Below are 21,657 nucleotides of genomic sequence, written 5' to 3' on the forward strand. Positions count from 1 at the left end.
TTCTCTGCCGCGTGATGACTGGGTGTTGTGTGATGTCCTTAGGTTAGTTAGGTTTAAGTAGTTCTGAGTTCTAGGGGACTGATGACCATAGATGTTAAGTCCCATAGTGCTCAGAGCCATTTGAACCATTTTTGTATCACATTGGAACAACCGAAATAAAATGTTGAAACGTACCTACGTTCTGTATTTTAATTTAAAAAATCTACCTGTTACCAACTGTTCGTCTATAATTGTGAGCCATACGTTTGTGGCTATTACAGTGCCATCTATCACAAAGCGAAAAAAGTGGTCCAACTAAAACATTCGTACACGAGAGGGCCTTCGGCTCCGAAAGCCTATATCAATTTTGTTTCGTGGAATGGTTCGCATGCTGACACTTGTTGATGACCCAACATAGAAATCTGCAGCAATTTGCGGAAGGACTGCACTTCTGTCACGTTCTCTTCAGTCGCCGTTGGTCCCGTTGTTGCAGGATCTTTTTCCGGCCACAGCAAAGTCGGAGATTTTATGTGTTACCGTATTCCTGGCATTCCCGGAACACTCGTGAAATGGTCGCACGGGGAAGTCCCCATTTCATCGCTACATCGGAGATGGTGTGTCCCATCTCTCGTGCGCTGACTATAACACCACGTTCAAACTCACTTATATCTTGATAATCTGCCTTTGTAGTAGCAGTAAGCGATCTAACAACTGCGCCAGACACTTGTTGCCGTATATAGGCGTTGCCGACGCAGTGCCGTATTCTAGCTGTTTACACATCTCTGTACTTGAATACGCTTGCGTATAATAGTTCCATCCGCAGCTCATGGTCTCGCGGTCGCGTTCTAGTCTCCCAAGCATAGGGTCCCGGGTTCGATTCCTGGCGGAGTCGGGGATTTTCCCTGCCTCGAGATGACTGGATGTTTCTGTTGTCCACATCATTTCATCATCATCATTCATGAAAGTGGTGAGACTGGACTGAGCAAAGGTTGGGAATTTGTTCGGGCACTGAAACCACGCAGTTGAGCGCTCCACATTCCAAACATTGTCATCATATACCAGTTTCTCTTGCGCTTCAGAGTATATCCGAGGGACGATCGTACGCGACGGTTCCGTTCACGTCACTGGGCATCGCGAATCATGTGTTCATAACAATCGCCATATCACATAAACCATTCAAGATACCAAAATAGGATTTTTTTTTCCAAATGACTGCACGCAATGAGGCACATATGCTCTATAACAAATGTGCGAAGCTTTCTTACGCGCCGAGATATAGAAGTATCTCGACCGTAGCAATGAGATTCGGCAACTCAGCATCCTTCTAGACGCCCATAGCACTGTACGAAAACCCAAGCGCCATGTTTACTGCCAGTTGAGATTGGCACACAAGACACTGATCTCCAATCGGTATTGCCAGTAATGTTTTCGGGATCTGGCATACTGAATGGCACACCCTAATTAATCCCAATAAGTTACGTGTTATAAAGGTGGCAACAAATGTGTGGAGGTCATCCATGTGAGCTACTCGAAGGGACTTCATTGTCCTTTGCCGGCTCCACATCGGTGATACTTCTCCGTCGCGAGGACCCATCGCAGAGTCGCTCCAGCTCTCGATTGACAGTGATCCACATCTTGTTGAACTGTCCAAATCTGGCCGCCCTGAGGCGAACTTTTAAACTTCCTGACACATTGCCTATGGTGTTAGGTGATAACACCTCAACGGATGGTCTAAGTTTTATTCGAGAGGGGGGTTTTATCACTCAGTCTAAGGGTATGGCCATCTCTCCCAGACCTTCATCATATCTGTGTCCGTCCTGATACCTGAGTGGTCAGCGTGACGGATTGCTGTCCTACGGGCCCGGGTTCGATTCCCGGCTGGGTCGGGGATTTTCACCGCTCAGGGGTCTGGGTGTTGTGTTGTCTTTATCATCATTTCATCCCCATTCGGCGCCCAGGTCGCCCAGTGTGGCGTCGAATGTAATAAGACGTGCACCAAGGCGGCCAGACCGGTCCTGCTTGGGGCTTCCCGGCCATTGACGCCTCATTTCCATTTCCATTACCCTACCTGTATTTTAACTCTTCCTCGCTCTCTCTGGTGCTGTGTTTTTCTTGCCTTGTGTTTTTTAGGGTGGAGATTTCAGTGTGTTGCAGAATGGCTGGCTCATCCCTTTTTATTCTCGCAATCAGCCAGCCCAGGATGTCTGCTACATTGTTTTAACACCTTCTATCGCTTTTTTCCTTACAGTCCATTTTTGCTTCCTAATTTCGTTTTCTCCTTCAGTGTGGTAACATTTCGTTCTATGCAATTTGTCCCTTCCCCAGATTTCAGAGTATAGGATTCTTTTGGGGTATGGTGTTAATCGGAGTCCTGTGTGACTAAGGAAAAAGGGACTAGTGACCATGCAGTTTAGCTCCATCCTCCTACAAACCAACCATTCGGCGCTGCTACCAAGACTGGGAAGAACGACTCTGCCGGTGTGTAGGTGCCGAAGAGAACTGCTTGAAACCGACAGTATTTGTGGTGTCACCGCCAGACACCACACTTGCTAGGTGGTAGCCTTTAAATCGGCCGCGGTCCATTAGTATACGCCGGACCCGCGTGTCGCCACTGTCAGTGATTGCAGACCGAGCGCCACCACACGGCAGGTCTAGAGAGACGTCGTGGCACTCGCCCTAGTTGTACAGCCAATGTTCATAGCAATGGTTCACTGACAAATACGCTCTCATTTGGCGAGACGATAGTTAGCATAGCATCAGCTACGTCATTTGCTACGACCTAGCAAGGCGCCATTACCAGTGTATATTGAAATGGAAATTATGTACAGTCAAGAGAGATGTACACCGATTGTGGATTAAAGTTAAGTATTCTACCAGTTCCTCCTGTTTTGCTAGTCTTATTTCTCTGACCTGTTCCAGACCTCACGCCAGTCTGCGTGTAATTAAACGCGTGCCTTTCGGCTACCTCCGAGTGGCTTGGCTGTCTTGCCACGCCACTACAGTATTGTTGTTTGAAAAAAAAATAAAAACTTTCTTAAATAAAAAACAGTCACATTACTTTTCTTAAACACCTCCTATATCGTACATGGCAGAAAAAAGCAAGCGCTCCATCTTCAGGCCACAAATGGGAACATCCGGTCGCCGTATCATCCTCAGCTGAGGATGCGGATAGGAGGGGCGTGTGGTCAGCACACCGCTAGCCCGGTCGTTATGATGGTTTTCTTTGACCGGAGCCGCTACTATTCGGTAGAGTAGCTCCTCAGTTGGCATCACGAGGCTGACTGCACCCCGAAACATCGCAGAAAGGTGCTACCAAAAACTGGCACCGAGGCAATTGTGTTTGACCACAGGCCGTAGGTGACTGGGGTTTCTGGACAGATGTGGAAATGTTTACGGACGAACAGACGAGTGGCTGTTGAGCATTTGAGCGCCAAGATGGATTGAGGTGCTACTGACGGTGTCTCCCCAACAACCGTTCAACGAACGCTGCTACGTACCGGCCACCGCAGTAGACACATGATTCGTGCACCCTTGCTGTTCGTCTGCGACGAAGGCTAGAATTCGCAAACCAGTATGTCCAAATGGTTCAAGTGGCTCTGAGCACTATGCGACTTATCATCCGAGGTCATCAGTCCCCTAGAACTTAGAACTACTTAAACCTAACTAACCTAAGGACAACACACACATCCATGCCCGAGGTAACATTCGAACCTGCGACTGTAGCGGTCGCGCGGTTCCAGACAGAAGCGCCTAGAACCGCTCGGCTACAACGGCCGGCCCAGTATGTCCACTTAAAAGCGACAGGTGGCCTTTTCAGATGCGTCACGTTTTATTGGTGATGGGACGACCGACTGTTATCAACAACAGCCTGGTCAGTCGACTGTTTTTTCGTTTAGTCCGTTTTTTCAGTCGAATGAAACAACTGAAAGAAACTAGTCCGTCGCCACGTCACTCTCCAGGTTTGAGTGGTTTCACAAAAGTACGAGGTCTGTTCAAAAAATTCCGGAACATCCGTAGTTTCGCGCCAGTGGTGTGTTGGAGAGAAATGTGTTTCATATCCCTGCACATGCCTGTGTCTAATGTGTTCAAGATGTTCAAATGTGTGTGAAATTTTATGGGACTTAACTGCTAAGGTCATCAGTCCCTAAGCTTACACACTACTTAACCTAAATTATCCTAAGGACAAACACGCACACCCATGCCCGAAGGAGAACCTCCGCCGGGACCAGCCGCACAGTCCATGACTGCTGCGCCTTAGACCGCTCGGCTAATCCTGCGCGGCGTCTAATGTGTAAGTGCCGGAAGTTTCATTGTTGTGCGTCTGTAAGTTATTGTTCAGTGCTGTATTGAGTAAAACGTTGTGTCCCTAAATCTTGCGTGAAACTCAAGAAAACCGTTACAGAGACACATCAAATGATGCAAGAACCTTACTGTGATGAATGCCAAAGCCATACTCGGTGTTACGAATGGTCCACACGATTTAAAAACGACCGGACGAAAGTTAAAGGTGACCCTTGTTCAGGACGCCCTTCGATGTCAACTGACGACGCTCATGACAGGGACGTCCACGAAATTGTGCGTGCCGACCGAAGATTTTGGAAGAAAATAACATTTCGCTTGGATGATGACGTGAAATCCTGACACAGCATCGTGTTGCCGCCAAGTTCGTCCCACGGCTTATGAGTCAAGACCAGAAGGACCTTCGCATCGCGATCTGTGAGAGCTTTGGGATCGCACAAATTGGAACGAGATGTTCTTTGTAACTGTTTTGTTCATGTAAAATATTTTTCGATGTTTAAAAGTGTAGGCGCTACAGTCTGGAACAGCGCGACCGCTACGGTCGCAGGTTCGAATCCTGCCTCGGGCATGGATGTGTGTGCTGTCCTTAGGTTAGTTCGGTTTAAGTAGTTCTAAGTTCTAGGGGACTGATGACCTCAGAAGTTAAGTCCCATAGTGCTCAGAGTCATTTGAACCATTTTTTTGGAAGTGTACAACAAGTTGTGTGTGATGTTTAGTGTGTGCGAGACTCTGCACAAATGGACCATAAGGAAACTTAAAGTCGACGAAATGAAGCAGACTCTCACACATCGACAACATCACATAGAATTGGCATAAAAAACACAAAAAAACGTATTTGAAAATGGAGTCATTTCCCGTCGTGCGAAAAATAAAATAAAGAAAATCCTAACTGGTAGCAGATAAGTTATTTATAAACAAAACTATTATTTCACAGTCCAAGGCTTTCAGAACCATTAATAATGGATCAAGTCAGAATGAGATGTTCCTTGAGAGAATCATAACTGGTGATGAGACGTGGGTCTACGGTTATGATGTTGAGACCGAGGTTCAGTCTTCGCAGTCGGTCGGGAAAGATTCTCAAAGACCATAGAAAGCTCATCAGGTCAGGTCAAATGTTAATGCCACACTGATAGTTTTCTTTGACTATGAAATATTAGGTCATCATGAATTCGCTCAAAATGTTCAAATGTGTGTGAAATCTTATGGGACTTAACTGCTAAGGTCATCAGTCCCTAAGTGTACACACTAATTAACCTAAATTATCCTAAGGACAAACACACACACCCATGCCCGAGGGAGGACTCGAACCTCCATGACTGCAGCGCCCCAGACCGCTCGGCTAATCCAGCGCGGCATGAATTCGTGGCACAGGGACAAACTGTTAATCGATGGTATTTTCGGGACATTTTGCGACGACTGCGAGAAAATGCGTGAAGCAAACGTCCTGAAATATGGAGAGACAATTCATGGCTGCCGATCGATGTGGCCGATCGGTTCTAGGCGCTTCAGTCCGGAACCGCGCTGTTACTACGGTCGCAGGTTCGAATCCTGCCTCGGGCATGAATGTGTGTGATGTCCTTAGAGTAGTTAGGTTTAAGTAGTCCTAAGTTCTAGGGGACTGATGGCCTCAGATGTTAAGTCCCAAAGTGCTTAGAGCCATCTGAACCAATTCACGGCTCTTGCATCACGATAACGCACCCTCGCATTCATACCTGTTGGTGCGTGACAGTTGCACAAAAAACGAAATCGCTGTGTTGTCTCATCCTCTGTTCTCTCCAGGCCTGTCCCCTGCGGACTTTTTTTATTTCCAAAGTTCAAAACCCAATTGAAAGGACGAAAATTTGCAACGATAGAAGGATAAAAGAAAAATCGCAGACGGCGCTTCGCGCGATCCAACAAGGGACGTACCAAGATTGCTTCCGGAAACGGCGTTGGGAGCGGTGTCACTTGTGGAGGAGAGTAAGTAATTCGAAGGAGACCATAGAAGATAAGCGTAGAAAAATTTTGTGGACAAAGGTTCCGAAATTTTTTGAACAGACCTCGCATCTGCCAGTTGGATCAGTTATACGAATGTTTTCACTTAGTCGCTGGGTTTCAGTCATTTCACTTACATACTTTTTCACTCTTTTTCACGGGGAGACGACGATTTTGGTGAAAAAGCGCGTGACACCGCCGCCATAGCCTCCTCCTGCTGCTGGCAAGGCCAGGGCAGCAGCCGATGCGGGGAGGTGGCACCGTGACTGCTACGCTGCCGAGACCCACCACAGCGCCACCTCCTCGCAACGGCTGTGGCCCTGGCACTGGAAGCGTCAGGGAACTACGCTCGCAGCGTCCACCGCGCCATCTCCTCACATCGGCTGCTGCCCTGGCCTAGCCAGCAGCAGTGCCACGCTGCCGGGACCTGCCACCGCGCCACTTCCTCGTGTCGGCTGCACCCCTGGTCCTGGCAGAAGCAGGAATTTGCGCCAGAGAGTGCGGGCGGGGCTGTTTTATCAGATTAAAATGGTTCATAATAATTAATGTACATCATCACACCTTCTCAGTAAAACCGAATGCAAAAACAGTCGCAAAATTTACTTCACGTACCCCAGACAGAAGCTTGGCTTACTCAATTTTGTACTCCCAACAAAGATTTTTTAGTTAAGTGTTAATTTCACCTGGAACAATTTAATGCACAGCACTCTATTTACCAGTTTAAAGCGGTGAAGATAGGAATTAGTCCCTCAGTACGTAATTAGATAGATGTCTATATTCCATATTTTAACTTTGGCATACCCGATGAGACGTCGCGGTGGGGCGTTACCTAGTTAGAAGAATAACAGGATAATTCAGTCAACTAAACTGCTAAACTGTGCTTAGAGTATCGTACATTTGCCAAGACTACAGGAGGAGAACAGACAGGTCAGTGACCGGATGGACAGTTAACAATTTTCTGGGAAAAAAAAAAGACGCGACGACCGAGATTTGAACCCAGCTCACACCACTCACAGGCCAATATCATGTACACTACTCCACGACGCTCTCGTTAGTCTGATCGCCTATTTATTATACATGCTGAACATTGACAGCTCGCTGTTTCTACTTTGCTTCATTTTTCATAGTTCAGTTTACTTTTTCGTGTTTTAGTGTATGATCTGTGTTTGGTTTTTGACAGGCTATGCACTGGCCCATTTTGCCACGAGATCTGAGGGCATCGCGGTGGGGCGTTCACCTAGTTAGAAGAATAACAGGATAATTCAGTCAACTAAACTGCTAAACTGTGCTTAGAGTATCGTACAATTGCCAAGACTACAGAAGGAGAACAGACAGGTCAGTGACCGGATGGACAGTTAACAATTTTCTGGGAAAAAAAAAAGACGCGACGACCGAGATTTGAACCCAGCTCACACCACTCACAGGCCAATATCATGTACACTACTCCACGACGCTCTCGTTAGTCTGATTGCCTATTTATTATACATGCTGAACATTGACAGCTCGCTGTTTCTACTTTGCTTCATTTTTCATAGTTCAGTTTACTTTTTCGTGTTTTAGTGTCTGATCTGTGTTTGGTTTTTGACCGGCTATGCACTGGCCCATTTTGCCACGAAATCTGAGGGCATCGCGGTGGGGAGTTTGCCTAGTCAGAAGAATAACAGGATAATTCAGTCAACTAAACTGCTAAACTGTGCTTAGAGTATCGTACAATTGCCAAGACTACAGAAGGAGAACAGACAGGTCAGTGACCGGATGGACAGTTAACAATTTTCTGGGAAAAAAAAAAGACGCGACGACCGAGATTTCAACCCAGCTCACACCACTCACAGGCCAATATCATGTACACTACTCCACGACGCTCTCGTTAGTCTGATCGCCTATTTATTATACATGCTGAACATTGACAGCTCGCTGTTTCTACTTTGCTTCATTTTTCATAGTTCAGTTTACTTTTTCGTGTTTTAGTGTCTGATCTGTGTTTGGTTTTTGACAGGCTATGCACTGGCCCATTTTGCCACGAAATCTGAGGGCATCGCGGTGGGGAGTTTGCCTAGTCAGAAGAATAACAGGATAATTCAGTCAACTAAACTGCTAAACTGTGCTTAGAGTATCGTACAATTGCCAAGACTACAGAAGGAGAACAGACAGGTCAGTGACCGGATGGACAGTTAACAATTTTCTGGGAAAAAAAAAAAGACGCGACGACCGAGATTTGAACCCAGCTCACACCACTCACAGGCCAATATCATGTACACTACTCCACGACGCTCTCGTTAGTCTGATCGCCTATTTATTATACATGCTGAACATTGACAGCTCGCTGTTTCTACTTTGCTTCATTTTTCATAGTTCAGTTTACTTTTTCGTGTTTTAGTGTCTGATCTGTGTTTGGTTTTTGGCAGGCTATGAACTGGCCCATTTTGCCACGAAATCTGAGGGCATCGCGGTGGGGCGTTCACCTAGTTAGAAGAATAACAGGATAATTCAGTCAACTAAACTGCTAAACTGTGCTTAGAGTATCGTACAATTGCCAAGACTACAGAAGGAGAACAGACAGGTCAGTGACCGGATGGACAGTTAACAATTTTCTGGGAAAAAAAAAAAGACGCGACGACCGAGATTTCAACCCAGCTCACACCACTCACAGGCCAATATCATGTACACTACTCCACGACGCTCTCGTTAGTCTGATCCCCTATTTATTATACATGCTAAACATTGACAGCTCGCTGTTTCTACTTTGCTTCATTTTTCATAGTTCAGTTTACTTTTTCGTGTTTTAGTGTCTGATCTGTGTTCGGTTTTTGACAGGCAATGCACTGGCCCATTTTGCCACGAAATCTGAGGGCATCGCGGTGGGGAGTTTGCCTAGTCAGAAGAATAACAGGATAATTCAGTCAACTAAACTGCTAAACTGTGCTTAGAGTATCGTACAATTGCCAAGACTACAGAAGGAGAACAGACAGGTCAGTGACCGGATGGACAGTTAACAATTTTCTGGGAAAAAAAAAAGACGCGACGACCGAGATTTGAACCCAGCTCACACCACTCACAGGCCAATATCATGTACACTACTCCACGACGCTCTCGTTAGTCTGATCGCCTATTTATTATACATGCTGAACATTGACAGCTCGCTGTTTCTACTTTGCTTCATTTTTCATAGTTCAGTTTACTTTTTCGTGTTTTAGTGTCTGATCTGTGTTTGGTTTTTGACAGGCTATGAACTGGCCCATTTTGCCACGAAATCTGAGGGCATCGCGGTGGGGAGTTTGCCTAGTCAGAAGAATAACAGGATAATTCAGTCAACTAAACTGCTAAACTGTGCTTAGAGTATCGTACAATTGCCAAGACTACAGAAGGAGAACAGACAGGTCAGTGACCGGATGGACAGTTAACAATTTTCTGGGAAAAAAAAAAGACGCGACGACCAAGATTTGAACCCAGCTCACACCACTCACAGGCCAATATCATGTACACTACTCCACGACGCTCTCGTTCGTCTGATCGCCTATTTATTATATATGCTGAACATTGACAGCTCGCTGTTTCTACTTTGCTTCATTTTTCATAGTTCAGTTTACTTTTTCGTGTTTTAGTGTCTGATCTGTGTTCGGTTTTTGACAGGCAATGCACTGGCCCATTTTGCCACGAAATCTGAGGGCATCGCGGTGGGGAGTTTGCCTAGTCAGAAGAATAACAGGATAATTCAGTCAACGTAACTGCTAAACTGTGCTTAGAGTATCGTACAATTGCCAAGACTACAGAAGGAGAACAGACAGGTCAGTGACCGGATGGACAGTTAACAATTTTCTGGGAAAAAAAAAAGACGCGACGACCGAGATTTCAACCCAGCTCACACCACTCACAGGCCAATATCATGTACACTACTCCACGACGCTCTCGTTAGTCTGATCGCCTATTTATTATACATGCTGAACATTGACAGCTCGCTGTTTCTACTTTGCTTCATTTTTCATAGTTCAGTTTACTTTTTCGTGTTTTAGTGTCTGATCTGTGTTCGGTTTTTGACAGGCAATGCACTGGCCCATTTTGCCACGAAATCTGAGGGCATCGCGGTGGGGAGTTTGCCTAGTCAGAAGAATAACAGGATAATTCAGTCAACTAAACTGCTAAACTGTGCTTAGAGTATCGTACAATTGCCAAGACTACAGAAGGAGAACAGACAGGTCAGTGACCGGATGGACAGTTAACAATTTTCTGGGAAAAAAAAAAGACGCGACGACCGAGATTTGAACCCAGCTCACACCACTCACAGGCCAATATCATGTACACTACTCCACGACGCTCTCGTTAGTCTGATCGCCTATTTATTATACATGCTGAACATTGACAGCTCGCTGTTTCTACTTTGCTTCATTTTTCATAGTTCAGTTTACTTTTTCGTGTTTTAGTGTCTGATCTGTGTTTGGTTTTTGACAGGCTATGCACTGGCCCATTTTGCCACGAAATCTGAGGGCATCGCGGTGGGGAGTTTGCCTAGTCAGAAGAATAACAGGATAATTCAGTCAACGTAACTGCTAAACTGTGCTTAGAGTATCGTACAATTGCCAAGACTACAGAAGGAGAACAGACAGGTCAGTGACCGGATGGACAGTTAACAATTTTCTGGGAAAAAAAAAAGACGCGACGACCGAGATTTCAACCCAGCTCACACCACTCACGGGCCAATATCATGTACACTACTCCACGACGCTCTCGTTAGTCTGATCGCCTATTTATTATACATGCTGAACATTGACAGCTCGCTGTTTCTACTTTGCTTCATTTTTCATAGTTCAGTTTACTTTTTCGTGTTTTAGTGTATGATCTGTGTTTGGTTTTTGACAGGCTATGCACTGGCCCATTTTGCCACGAAATCTGAGGGCATCGCGGTGGGGCGTTCACCTAGTTAGAAGAATAACAGGATAATTCAGTCAACTAAACTGCTAAACTGTGCTTAGAGTATCGTACAATTGCCAAGACTACAGAAGGAGAACAGACAGGTCAGTGACCGGATGGACAGTTAACAATTTTCTGGGAAAAAAAAAAGACGCGACGACCGAGATTTGAACCCAGCTCACACCACTCACAGGCCAATATCATGTACACTACTCCACGACGCTCTCGTTAGTCTGATCGCCTATTTATTATACATGCTGAACATTGACAGCTCGCTGTTTCTACTTTGCTTCATTTTTCATAGTTCAGTTTACTTTTTCGTGTTTTAGTGTATGATCTGTGTTTGGTTTTTGACAGGCTATGCACTGGCCCATTTTGCCACGAGATCTGAGGGCATCGCGGTGGGGCGTTCACCTAGTTAGAAGAATAACAGGATAATTCAGTCAACTAAACTGCTAAACTGTGCTTAGAGTATCGTACAATTGCCAAGACTACAGAAGGAGAACAGACAGGTCAGTGACCGGATGGACAGTTAACAATTTTCTGGGAAAAAAAAAAGACGCGACGACCGAGATTTCAACCCAGCTCACACCACTCACAGGCCAATATCATGTACACTACTCCACGACGCTCTCGTTAGTCTGATCGCCTATTTATTATACATGCTGAACATTGACAGCTCGCTGTTTCTACTTTGCTTCATTTTTCATAGTTCAGTTTACTTTTTCGTGTTTTAGTGTATGATCTGTGTTTGGTTTTTGACAGGCTATGCACTGGCCCATTTTGCCACGAGATCTGAGGGCATCGCGGTGGGGCGTTCACCTAGTTAGAAGAATAACAGGATAATTCAGTCAACTAAACTGCTAAACTGTGCTTAGAGTATCGTACAATTGCCAAGACTACAGAAGGAGAACAGACAGGTCAGTGACCGGATGGACAGTTAACAATTTTCTGGGAAAAAAAAAAGACGCGACGACCGAGATTTCAACCCAGCTCACACCACTCACAGGCCAATATCATGTACACTACTCCACGACGCTCTCGTTAGTCTGATCGCCTATTTATTATACATGCTGAACATTGACAGCTCGCTGTTTCTACTTTGCTTCATTTTTCATAGTTCAGTTTACTTTTTCGTGTTTTAGTGTATGATCTGTGTTTGGTTTTTGACAGGCTATGCACTGGCCCATTTTGCCACGAGATCTGAGGGCATCGCGGTGGGGCGTTCACCTAGTTAGAAGAATAACAGGATAATTCAGTCAACTAAACTGCTAAACTGTGCTTAGAGTATCGTACAATTGCCAAGACTACAGAAGGAGAACAGACAGGTCAGTGACCGGATGGACAGTTAACAATTTTCTGGGAAAAAAAAAAGACGCGACGACCGAGATTTGAACCCAGCTTACACCACTCACAGGCCAATATCATGTACACTACTCCACGACGCTCTCGTTAGTCTGATCGCCTATTTATTATACATGCTGAACCTTGACAGCTCGCTGTTTCTACTTTGCTTCATTTTTCATAGTTCAGTTTACTTTTTCGTGTTTTAGTGTATGATCTGTGTTTGGTTTTTGACAGGCTATGAACTGGCCCATTTTGCCACGAAATCTGAGGGCATCGCGGTGGGGCGTTCACCTAGTTAGAAGAATAACAGGATAATTCAGTCAACTAAACTGCTAAACTGTGCTTAGAGTATCGTACAATTGCCAAGACTACAGAAGGAGAACAGACAGGTCAGTGACCGGATGGACAGTTAACAATTTTCTGGGAAAAAAAAAAGACGCGACGACCGAGATTTGAACCCAGCTCACACCACTCACAGGCCAATATCATGTACACTACTCCACGACGCTCTCGTTAGTCTGATCGCCTATTTATTATACATGCTGAACATTGACAGCTCGCTGTTTCTACTTTGCTTCATTTTTCATAGTTCAGTTTACTTTTTCGTGTTTTAGTGTATGATCTGTGTTTGGTTTTTGACAGGCTATGCACTGGCCCATTTTGCCACGAGATCTGAGGGCATCGCGGTGGGGCGTTCACCTAGTTAGAAGAATAACAGGATAATTCAGTCAACTAAACTGCTAAACTGTGCTTAGAGTATCGTACAATTGCCAAGACTACAGAAGGAGAACGGACAGGTCAGTGACCGGATGGACAGTTAACAATTTTCTGGGAAAAAAAAAAGACGCGACGACCGAGATTTGAACCCAGCTTACACCACTCACAGGCCAATATCATGTACACTACTCCACGACGCTCTCGTTAGTCTGATCGCCTATTTATTATACATGCTGAACATTGACAGCTCGCTGTTTCTACTTTGCTTCATTTTTCATAGTTCAGTTTACTTTTTCGTGTTTTAGTGTATGATCTGTGTTTGGTTTTTGACAGGCTATGAACTGGCCCATTTTGCCACGAAATCTGAGGGCATCGCGGTGGGGCGTTCACCTAGTTAGAAGAATAACAGGATAATTCAGTCAACTAAACTGCTAAACTGTGCTTAGAGTATCGTACAATTGCCAAGACTACAGAAGGAGAACAGACAGGTCAGTGACCGGATGGACAGTTAACAATTTTCTGGGAAAAAAAAAAGACGCGACGACCGAGATTTGAACCCAGCTCACACCACTCACAGGCCAATATCATGTACACTACTCCACGACGCTCTCGTTAGTCTGATCGCCTATTTATTATACATGCTGAACATTGACAGCTCGCTGTTTCTACTTTGCTTCATTTTTCATAGTTCAGTTTACTTTTTCGTGTTTTAGTGTATGATCTGTGTTTGGTTTTTGACAGGCTATGCACTGGCCCATTTTGCCACGAGATCTGAGGGCATCGCGGTGGGGCGTTCACCTAGTTAGAAGAATAACAGGATAATTCAGTCAACTAAACTGCTAAACTGTGCTTAGAGTATCGTACAATTGCCAAGACTACAGAAGGAGAACAGACAGGTCAGTGACCGGATGGACAGTTAACAATTTTCTGGGAAAAAAAAAAGACGCGACGACCGAGATTTCAACCCAGCTCACACCACTCACAGGCCAATATCATGTACACTACTCCACGACGCTCTCGTTAGTCTGATCGCCTATTTATTATACATGCTGAACATTGACAGCTCGCTGTTTCTACTTTGCTTCATTTTTCATAGTTCAGTTTACTTTTTCGTGTTTTAGTGTATGATCTGTGTTTGGTTTTTGACAGGCTATGCACTGGCCCATTTTGCCACGAGATCTGAGGGCATCGCGGTGGGGCGTTCACCTAGTTAGAAGAATAACAGGATAATTCAGTCAACTAAACTGCTAAACTGTGCTTAGAGTATCGTACAATTGCCAAGACTACAGAAGGAGAACAGACAGGTCAGTGACCGGATGGACAGTTAACAATTTTCTGGGAAAAAAAAAAAGACGCGACGACCGAGATTTGAACCCAGCTTACACCACTCACAGGCCAATATCATGTACACTACTCCACGACGCTCTCGTTAGTCTGATCGCCTATTTATTATACATGCTGAACCTTGACAGCTCGCTGTTTCTACTTTGCTTCATTTTTCATAGTTCAGTTTACTTTTTCGTGTTTTAGTGTATGATCTGTGTTTGGTTTTTGACAGGCTATGAACTGGCCCATTTTGCCACGAAATCTGAGGGCATCGCGGTGGGGCGTTCACCTAGTTAGAAGAATAACAGGATAATTCAGTCAACTAAACTGCTAAACTGTGCTTAGAGTATCGTACAATTGCCAAGACTACAGAAGGAGAACAGACAGGTCAGTGACCGGATGGACAGTTAACAATTTTCTGGGAAAAGAAAAAAGACGCGACGACCGAGATTTGAACCCAGCTCACACCACTCACAGGCCAATATCATGTACACTACTCCACGACGCTCTCGTTAGTCTGATCGCCTATTTATTATACATGCTGAACATTGACAGCTCGCTGTTTCTACTTTGCTTCATTTTTCATAGTTCAGTTTACTTTTTCGTGTTTTAGTGTATGATCTGTGTTTGGTTTTTGACAGGCTATGCACTGGCCCATTTTGCCACGAAATCTGAGGGCATCGCGGTGGGGCGTTCACCTAGTTAGAAGAATAACAGGATAATTCAGTCAACTAAACTGCTAAACTGTGCTTAGAGTATCGTACAATTGCCAAGACTACAGAAGGAGAACAGACAGGTCAGTGACCGGATGGACAGTTAACAATTTTCTGGGAAAAAAAAAAGACGCGACGACCGAGATTTGAACCCAGCTTACACCACTCACAGGCCAATATCATGTACACTACTCCACGACGCTCTCGTTAGTCTGATCGCCTATTTATTATACATGCTGAACATTGACAGCTCGCTGTTTCTACTTTGCTTCATTTTTCATAGTTCAGTTTACTTTTTCGTGTTTTAGTGTATGATCTGTGTTTGGTTTTTGACAGGCTATGCACTGGCCCATTTTGCCACGAAATCTGAGGGCATCGCGGTGGGGAGTTTGCCTAGTCAGAAGAATAACAGGATAATTCAGTCAACGTAACTGCTAAACTGTGCTTAGAGTATCGTACAATTGCCAAGACTACAGAAGGAGAACAGACAGGTCAGTGACCGGATGGACAGTTAACAATTTTCTGGGAAAAAAAAAAGACGCGACGACCGAGATTTGAACCCAGCTCACACCACTCACAGGCCAATATCATGTACACTACTCCACGACGCTCTCGTTAGTCTGATCGCCTATTTATTATACATGCTGAACATTGACAGCTCGCTGTTTCTACTTTGCTTCATTTTTCATAGTTCAGTTTACTTTTTCGTGTTTTAGTGTATGATCTGTGTTTGGTTTTTGACAGGCTATGCACTGGCCCATTTTGCCACGAAATCTGAGGGCATCGCGGTGGGGAGTTTGCCTAGTCAGAAGAATAACAGGATAATTCAGTCAACTAAACTGCTAAACTGTGCTTAGAGTATCGTACAATTGCCAAGACTACAGAAGGAGAACAGACAGGTCAGTGACCGGATGGACAGTTAACAATTTTCTGGGAAAAAAAAAAGACGCGACGACCGAGATTTGAACCCAGCTTACACCACTCACAGGCCAATATCATGTACACTACTCCACGACGCTCTCGTTAGTCTGATCGCCTATTTATTATACATGCTGAACATTGACAGCTCGCTGTTTCTACTTTGCTTCATTTTTCATAGTTCAGTTTACTTTTTCGTGTTTTAGTGTATGATCTGTGTTTGGTTTTTGACAGGCTATGCACTGGCCCATTTTGCCACGAGATCTGAGGGCATCGCGGTGGGGCGTTCACCTAGTTAGAAGAATAACAGGATAATTCAGTCAACTAAACTGCTAAACTGTGCTTAGAGTATCGTACAATTGCCAAGACTACAGAAGGAGAACAGACAGGTCAGTGACCGGATGGACAGTTAACAATTTTCTGGGAAAAGAAAAAAGACGCGACGACCGAGATTTGAACCCAGCTCACACCACTCACAGGCCAATATCATGTACACTACTCCACGACGCTCTCGTTAGTCTGATCGCCTATTTATTATACATGCTGAACATTGACAGCTCGCTGTTTCTACTTTGCTTCATTTTTCATAGTTCAGTTTACTTTTTCGTGTTTTAGTGTCTGATCTGTGTTCGGTTTTTGACAGGCTATGCACTGGCCCATTTTGCCACGAGATCTGAGGGCATCGCGGTGGGGCGTTCACCTAGTTAGAAGAATAACAGGATAATTCAGTCAACTAAACTGCTAAACTGTGCTTAGAGTATCGTACAATTGCCAAGACTACAGAAGGAGAACAGACAGGTCAGTGACCGGATGGACAGTTAACAATTTTCTGGGAAAAGAAAAAAGACGCGACGACCGAGATTTGAACCCAGCTCACACCACTCACAGGCCAATATCATGTACACTACTCCACGACGCTCTCGTTAGTCTGATCGCCTATTTATTATACATGCTGAACATTGACAGCTCGCTGTTTCTACTTTGCTTCATTTTTCATAGTTCAGTTTACTTTTTCGTGTTTTAGTGTATGATCTGTGTTCGGTTTTTGACAGGCTATGCACTGGCCCATTTTGCCACGAGATCTGAGGGCATCGCGGTGGGGCGTTCACCTAGTTAGAAGAATAACAGGATAATTCAGTCAACTAAACTGCTAAACTGTGCTTAGAGTATCGTACAATTGCCAAGACTACAGAAGGAGAACAGACAGGTCAGTGACCGGATGGACAGTTAACAATTTTCTGGGAAAAGAAAAAAGACGCGACGACCGAGATTTGAACCCAGCTCACACCACTCACAGGCCAATATCATGTACACTACTCCACGACGCTCTCGTTAGTCTGATCGCCTATTTATTATACATGCTGAACATTGACAGCTCGCTGTTTCTACTTTGCTTCATTTTTCATAGTTCAGTTTACTTTTTCGTGTTTTAGTGTCTGATCTGTGTTCGGTTTTTGACAGGCTATGCACTGGCCCATTTTGCCACGAGATCTGAGGGCATCGCGGTGGGGCGTTCACCTAGTTAGAAGAATAACAGGATAATTCAGTCAACTAAACTGCTAAACTGTGCTTAGAGTATCGTACAATTGCCAAGACTACAGAAGGAGAACAGACAGGTCAGTGACCGGATGGACAGTTAACAATTTTCTGGGAAAAGAAAAAAGACGCGACGACCGAGATTTGAACCCAGCTCACACCACTCACAGGCCAATATCATGTACACTACTCCACGACGCTCTCGTTAGTCTGATCGCCTATTTATTATACATGCTGAACATTGACAGCTCGCTGTTTCTACTTTGCTTCATTTTTCATAGTTCAGTTTACTTTTTCGTGTTTTAGTGTATGATCTGTGTTTGGTTTTTGACAGGCTATGCACTGGCCCATTTTGCCACGAGATCTGAGGGCATCGCGGTGGGGCGTTCACCTAGTTAGAAGAATAACAGGATAATTCAGTCAACTAAACTGCTAAACTGTGCTTAGAGTATCGTACAATTGCCAAGACTACAGAAGGAGAACAGACAGGTCAGTGACCGGATGGACAGTTAACAATTTTCTGGGAAAAGAAAAAAGACGCGACGACCGAGATTTGAACCCAGCTCACACCACTCACAGGCCAATATCATGTACACTACTCCACGACGCTCTCGTTAGTCTGATCGCCTATTTATTATACATGCTGAACATTGACAGCTCGCTGTTTCTACTTTGCTTCATTTTTCATAGTTCAGTTTACTTTTTCGTGTTTTAGTGTATGATCTGTGTTTGGTTTTTGACAGGCTATGCACTGGCCCATTTTGCCACGAGATCTGAGGGCATCGCGGTGGGGCGTTCACCTAGTTAGAAGAATAACAGGATAATTCAGTCAACTAAACTGCTAAACTGTGCTTAGAGTATCGTACAATTGCCAAGACTACAGAAGGAGAACAGACAGGTCAGTGACCGGATGGACAGTTAACAATTTTCTGGGAAAAGAAAAAAGACGCGACGACCGAGATTTGAACCCAGCTCACACCACTCACAGGCCAATATCATGTACACTACTCCACGACGCTCTCGTTAGTCTGATCGCCTATTTATTATACATGCTGAACATTGACAGCTCGCTGTTTCTACTTTGCTTCATTTTTCATAGTTCAGTTTACTTTTTCGTGTTTTAGTGTATGATCTGTGTTTGGTTTTTGACAGGCTATGCACTGGCCCATTTTGCCACGAGATCTGAGGGCATCGCGGTGGGGCGTTCACCTAGTTAGAAGAATAACAGGATAATTCAGTCAACTAAACTGCTAAACTGTGCTTAGAGTATCGTACAATTGCCAAGACTACAGAAGGAGAACAGACAGGTCAGTGACCGGATGGACAGTTAACAATTTTCTGGGAAAAGAAAAAAGACGCGACGACCGAGATTTGAACCCAGCTCACACCACTCACAGGCCAATATCATGTACACTACTCCACGACGCTCTCGTTAGTCTGATCGCCTATTTATTATACATGCTGAACATTGACAGCTCGCTGTTTCTACTTTGCTTCATTTTTCATAGTTCAGTTTACTTTTTCGTGTTTTAGTGTATGATCTGTGTTTGGTTTTTGACAGGCTATGCACTGGCCCATTTTGCCACGAGATCTGAGGGCATCGCGGTGGGGCGTTCACCTAGTTAGAAGAATAACAGGATAATTCAGTCAACTAAACTGCTAAACTGTGCTTAGAGTATCGTACAATTGCCAAGACTACAGAAGGAGAACAGACAGGTCAGTGACCGGATGGACAGTTAACAATTTTCTGGGAAAAGAAAAAAGACGCGACGACCGAGATTTGAACCCAGCTCACACCACTCACAGGCCAATATCATGTACACTACTCCACGACGCTCTCGTTAGTCTGATCGCCTATTTATTATACATGCTGAACATTGACAGCTCGCTGTTTCTACTTTGCTTCATTTTTCATAGTTCAGTTTACTTTTTCGTGTTTTAGTGTCTGATCTGTGTTCGGTTTTTGACAGGCTATGCACTGGCCCATTTTGCCACGAGATCTGAGGGCATCGCGGTGGGGCGTTCACCTAGTTAGAAGAATAACAGGATAATTCAGTCAACTAAACTGCTAAACTGTGCTTAGAGTATCGTACAATTGCCAAGACTACAGAAGGAGAACAGACAGGTCAGTGACCGGATGGACAGTTAACAATTTTCTGGGAAAAGAAAAAAGACGCGACGACCGAGATTTGAACCCAGCTCACACCACTCACAGGCCAATATCATGTACACTACTCCACGACGCTCTCGTTAGTCTGATCGCCTATTTATTATACATGCTGAACATTGACAGCTCGCTGTTTCTACTTTGCTTCATTTTTCATAGTTCAGTTTACTTTTTCGTGTTTTAGTGTATGATCTGTGTTTGGTTTTTGACAGGCTATGCACTGGCCCATTTTGCCACGAGATCTGAGGGCATCGCGGTGGGGCGTTCACCTAGTTAGAAGAATAACAGGATAATTCAGTCAACTAAACTGCTAAACTGTGCTTAGAGTATCGTACAATTGCCAAGACTACAGAAGGAGAACAGACAGGTCAGTGACCGGATGGACAGTTAACAATTTTCTGGGAAAAGAAAAAAGACGCGACGACCGAGATTTGAACCCAGCTCACACCACTCACAGGCCAATATCATGTACACTACTCCACGACGCTCTCGTTAGTCTGATCGCCTATTTATTATACATGCTGAACATTGACAGCTCGCTGTTTCTACTTTGCTTCATTTTTCATAGTTCAGTTTACTTTTTCGTGTTTTAGTGTATGATCTGTGTTCGGTTTTTGACAGGCTATGCACTGGCCCATTTTGCCACGAGATCTGAGGGCATCGCGGTGGGGCGTTCACCTAGTTAGAAGAATAACAGGATAATTCAGTCAACTAAACTGCTAAACTGTGCTTAGAGTATCGTACAATTGCCAAGACTACAGAAGGAGAACAGACAGGTCAGTGACCGGATGGACAGTTAACAATTTTCTGGGAAAAAAAAAAGACGCGACGACCGAGATTTGAACCCAGCTCACACCACTCACAGGCCAATATCATGTACACTACTCCACGACGCTCTCGTTAGTCTGATCGCCTATTTATTATACATGCTGAACCTTGACAGCTCGCTGTTTCTACTTTGCTTCATTTTTCATAGTTCAGTTTACTTTTTCGTGTTTTAGTGTATGATCTGTGTTCGGTTTTTGACAGGCTATGCACTGGCCCATTTTGCCACGAGATCTGAGGGCATCGCGGTGGGGCGTTCACCTAGTTAGAAGAATAACAGGATAATTCAGTCAACTAAACTGCTAAACTGTGCTTAGAGTATCGTACAATTGCCAAGACTACAGAAGGAGAACAGACAGGTCAGTGACCGGATGGACAGTTAACAATTTTCTGGGAAAAGAAAAAAGACGCGACGACCGAGATTTGAACCCAGCTCACACCACTCACAGGCCAATATCATGTACACTACTCCACGACGCTCTCGTTAGTCTGATCGCCTATTTATTATACATGCTGAACCTTGACAGCTCGCTGTTTCTACTTTGCTTCATTTTTCATAGTTCAGTTTACTTTTTCGTGTTTTAGTGTCTGATCTGTGTTCGGTTTTTGACACCCTATGCACTGGCCCATTTTGCCACGAAATCTGAGGGCATCCCGGTGGGGAGTTTGCCTAGTCAGAAGAATAACAGGATAATTCAGTCAACTAAACTGCTAAACTGTGCTTAGAGTTATATAAACGAGTGAACACATGCTTCAACCGACAGAAAATGTAAACACCGGTTTCACTTGGAAAGAGACGATGAATGTGACAGTCAGTACGGAAAACACCACTGGGTTGTGTCGACTGTTTTGATTCAGCGGCTCCCAGAGACTGGTTTCACTCAAAAGAATGAATTGCTGAATGAGAACGAACAGGTCAATGACTGGATGGACAGCTCAATATTTGGGAAA

The sequence above is a fragment of the Schistocerca piceifrons genome, chromosome 10 (genome assembly GCF_021461385.2).
Source record: "Schistocerca piceifrons isolate TAMUIC-IGC-003096 chromosome 10, iqSchPice1.1, whole genome shotgun sequence".
Lineage (NCBI taxonomy): Eukaryota > Metazoa > Arthropoda > Insecta > Orthoptera > Acrididae > Schistocerca > Schistocerca piceifrons.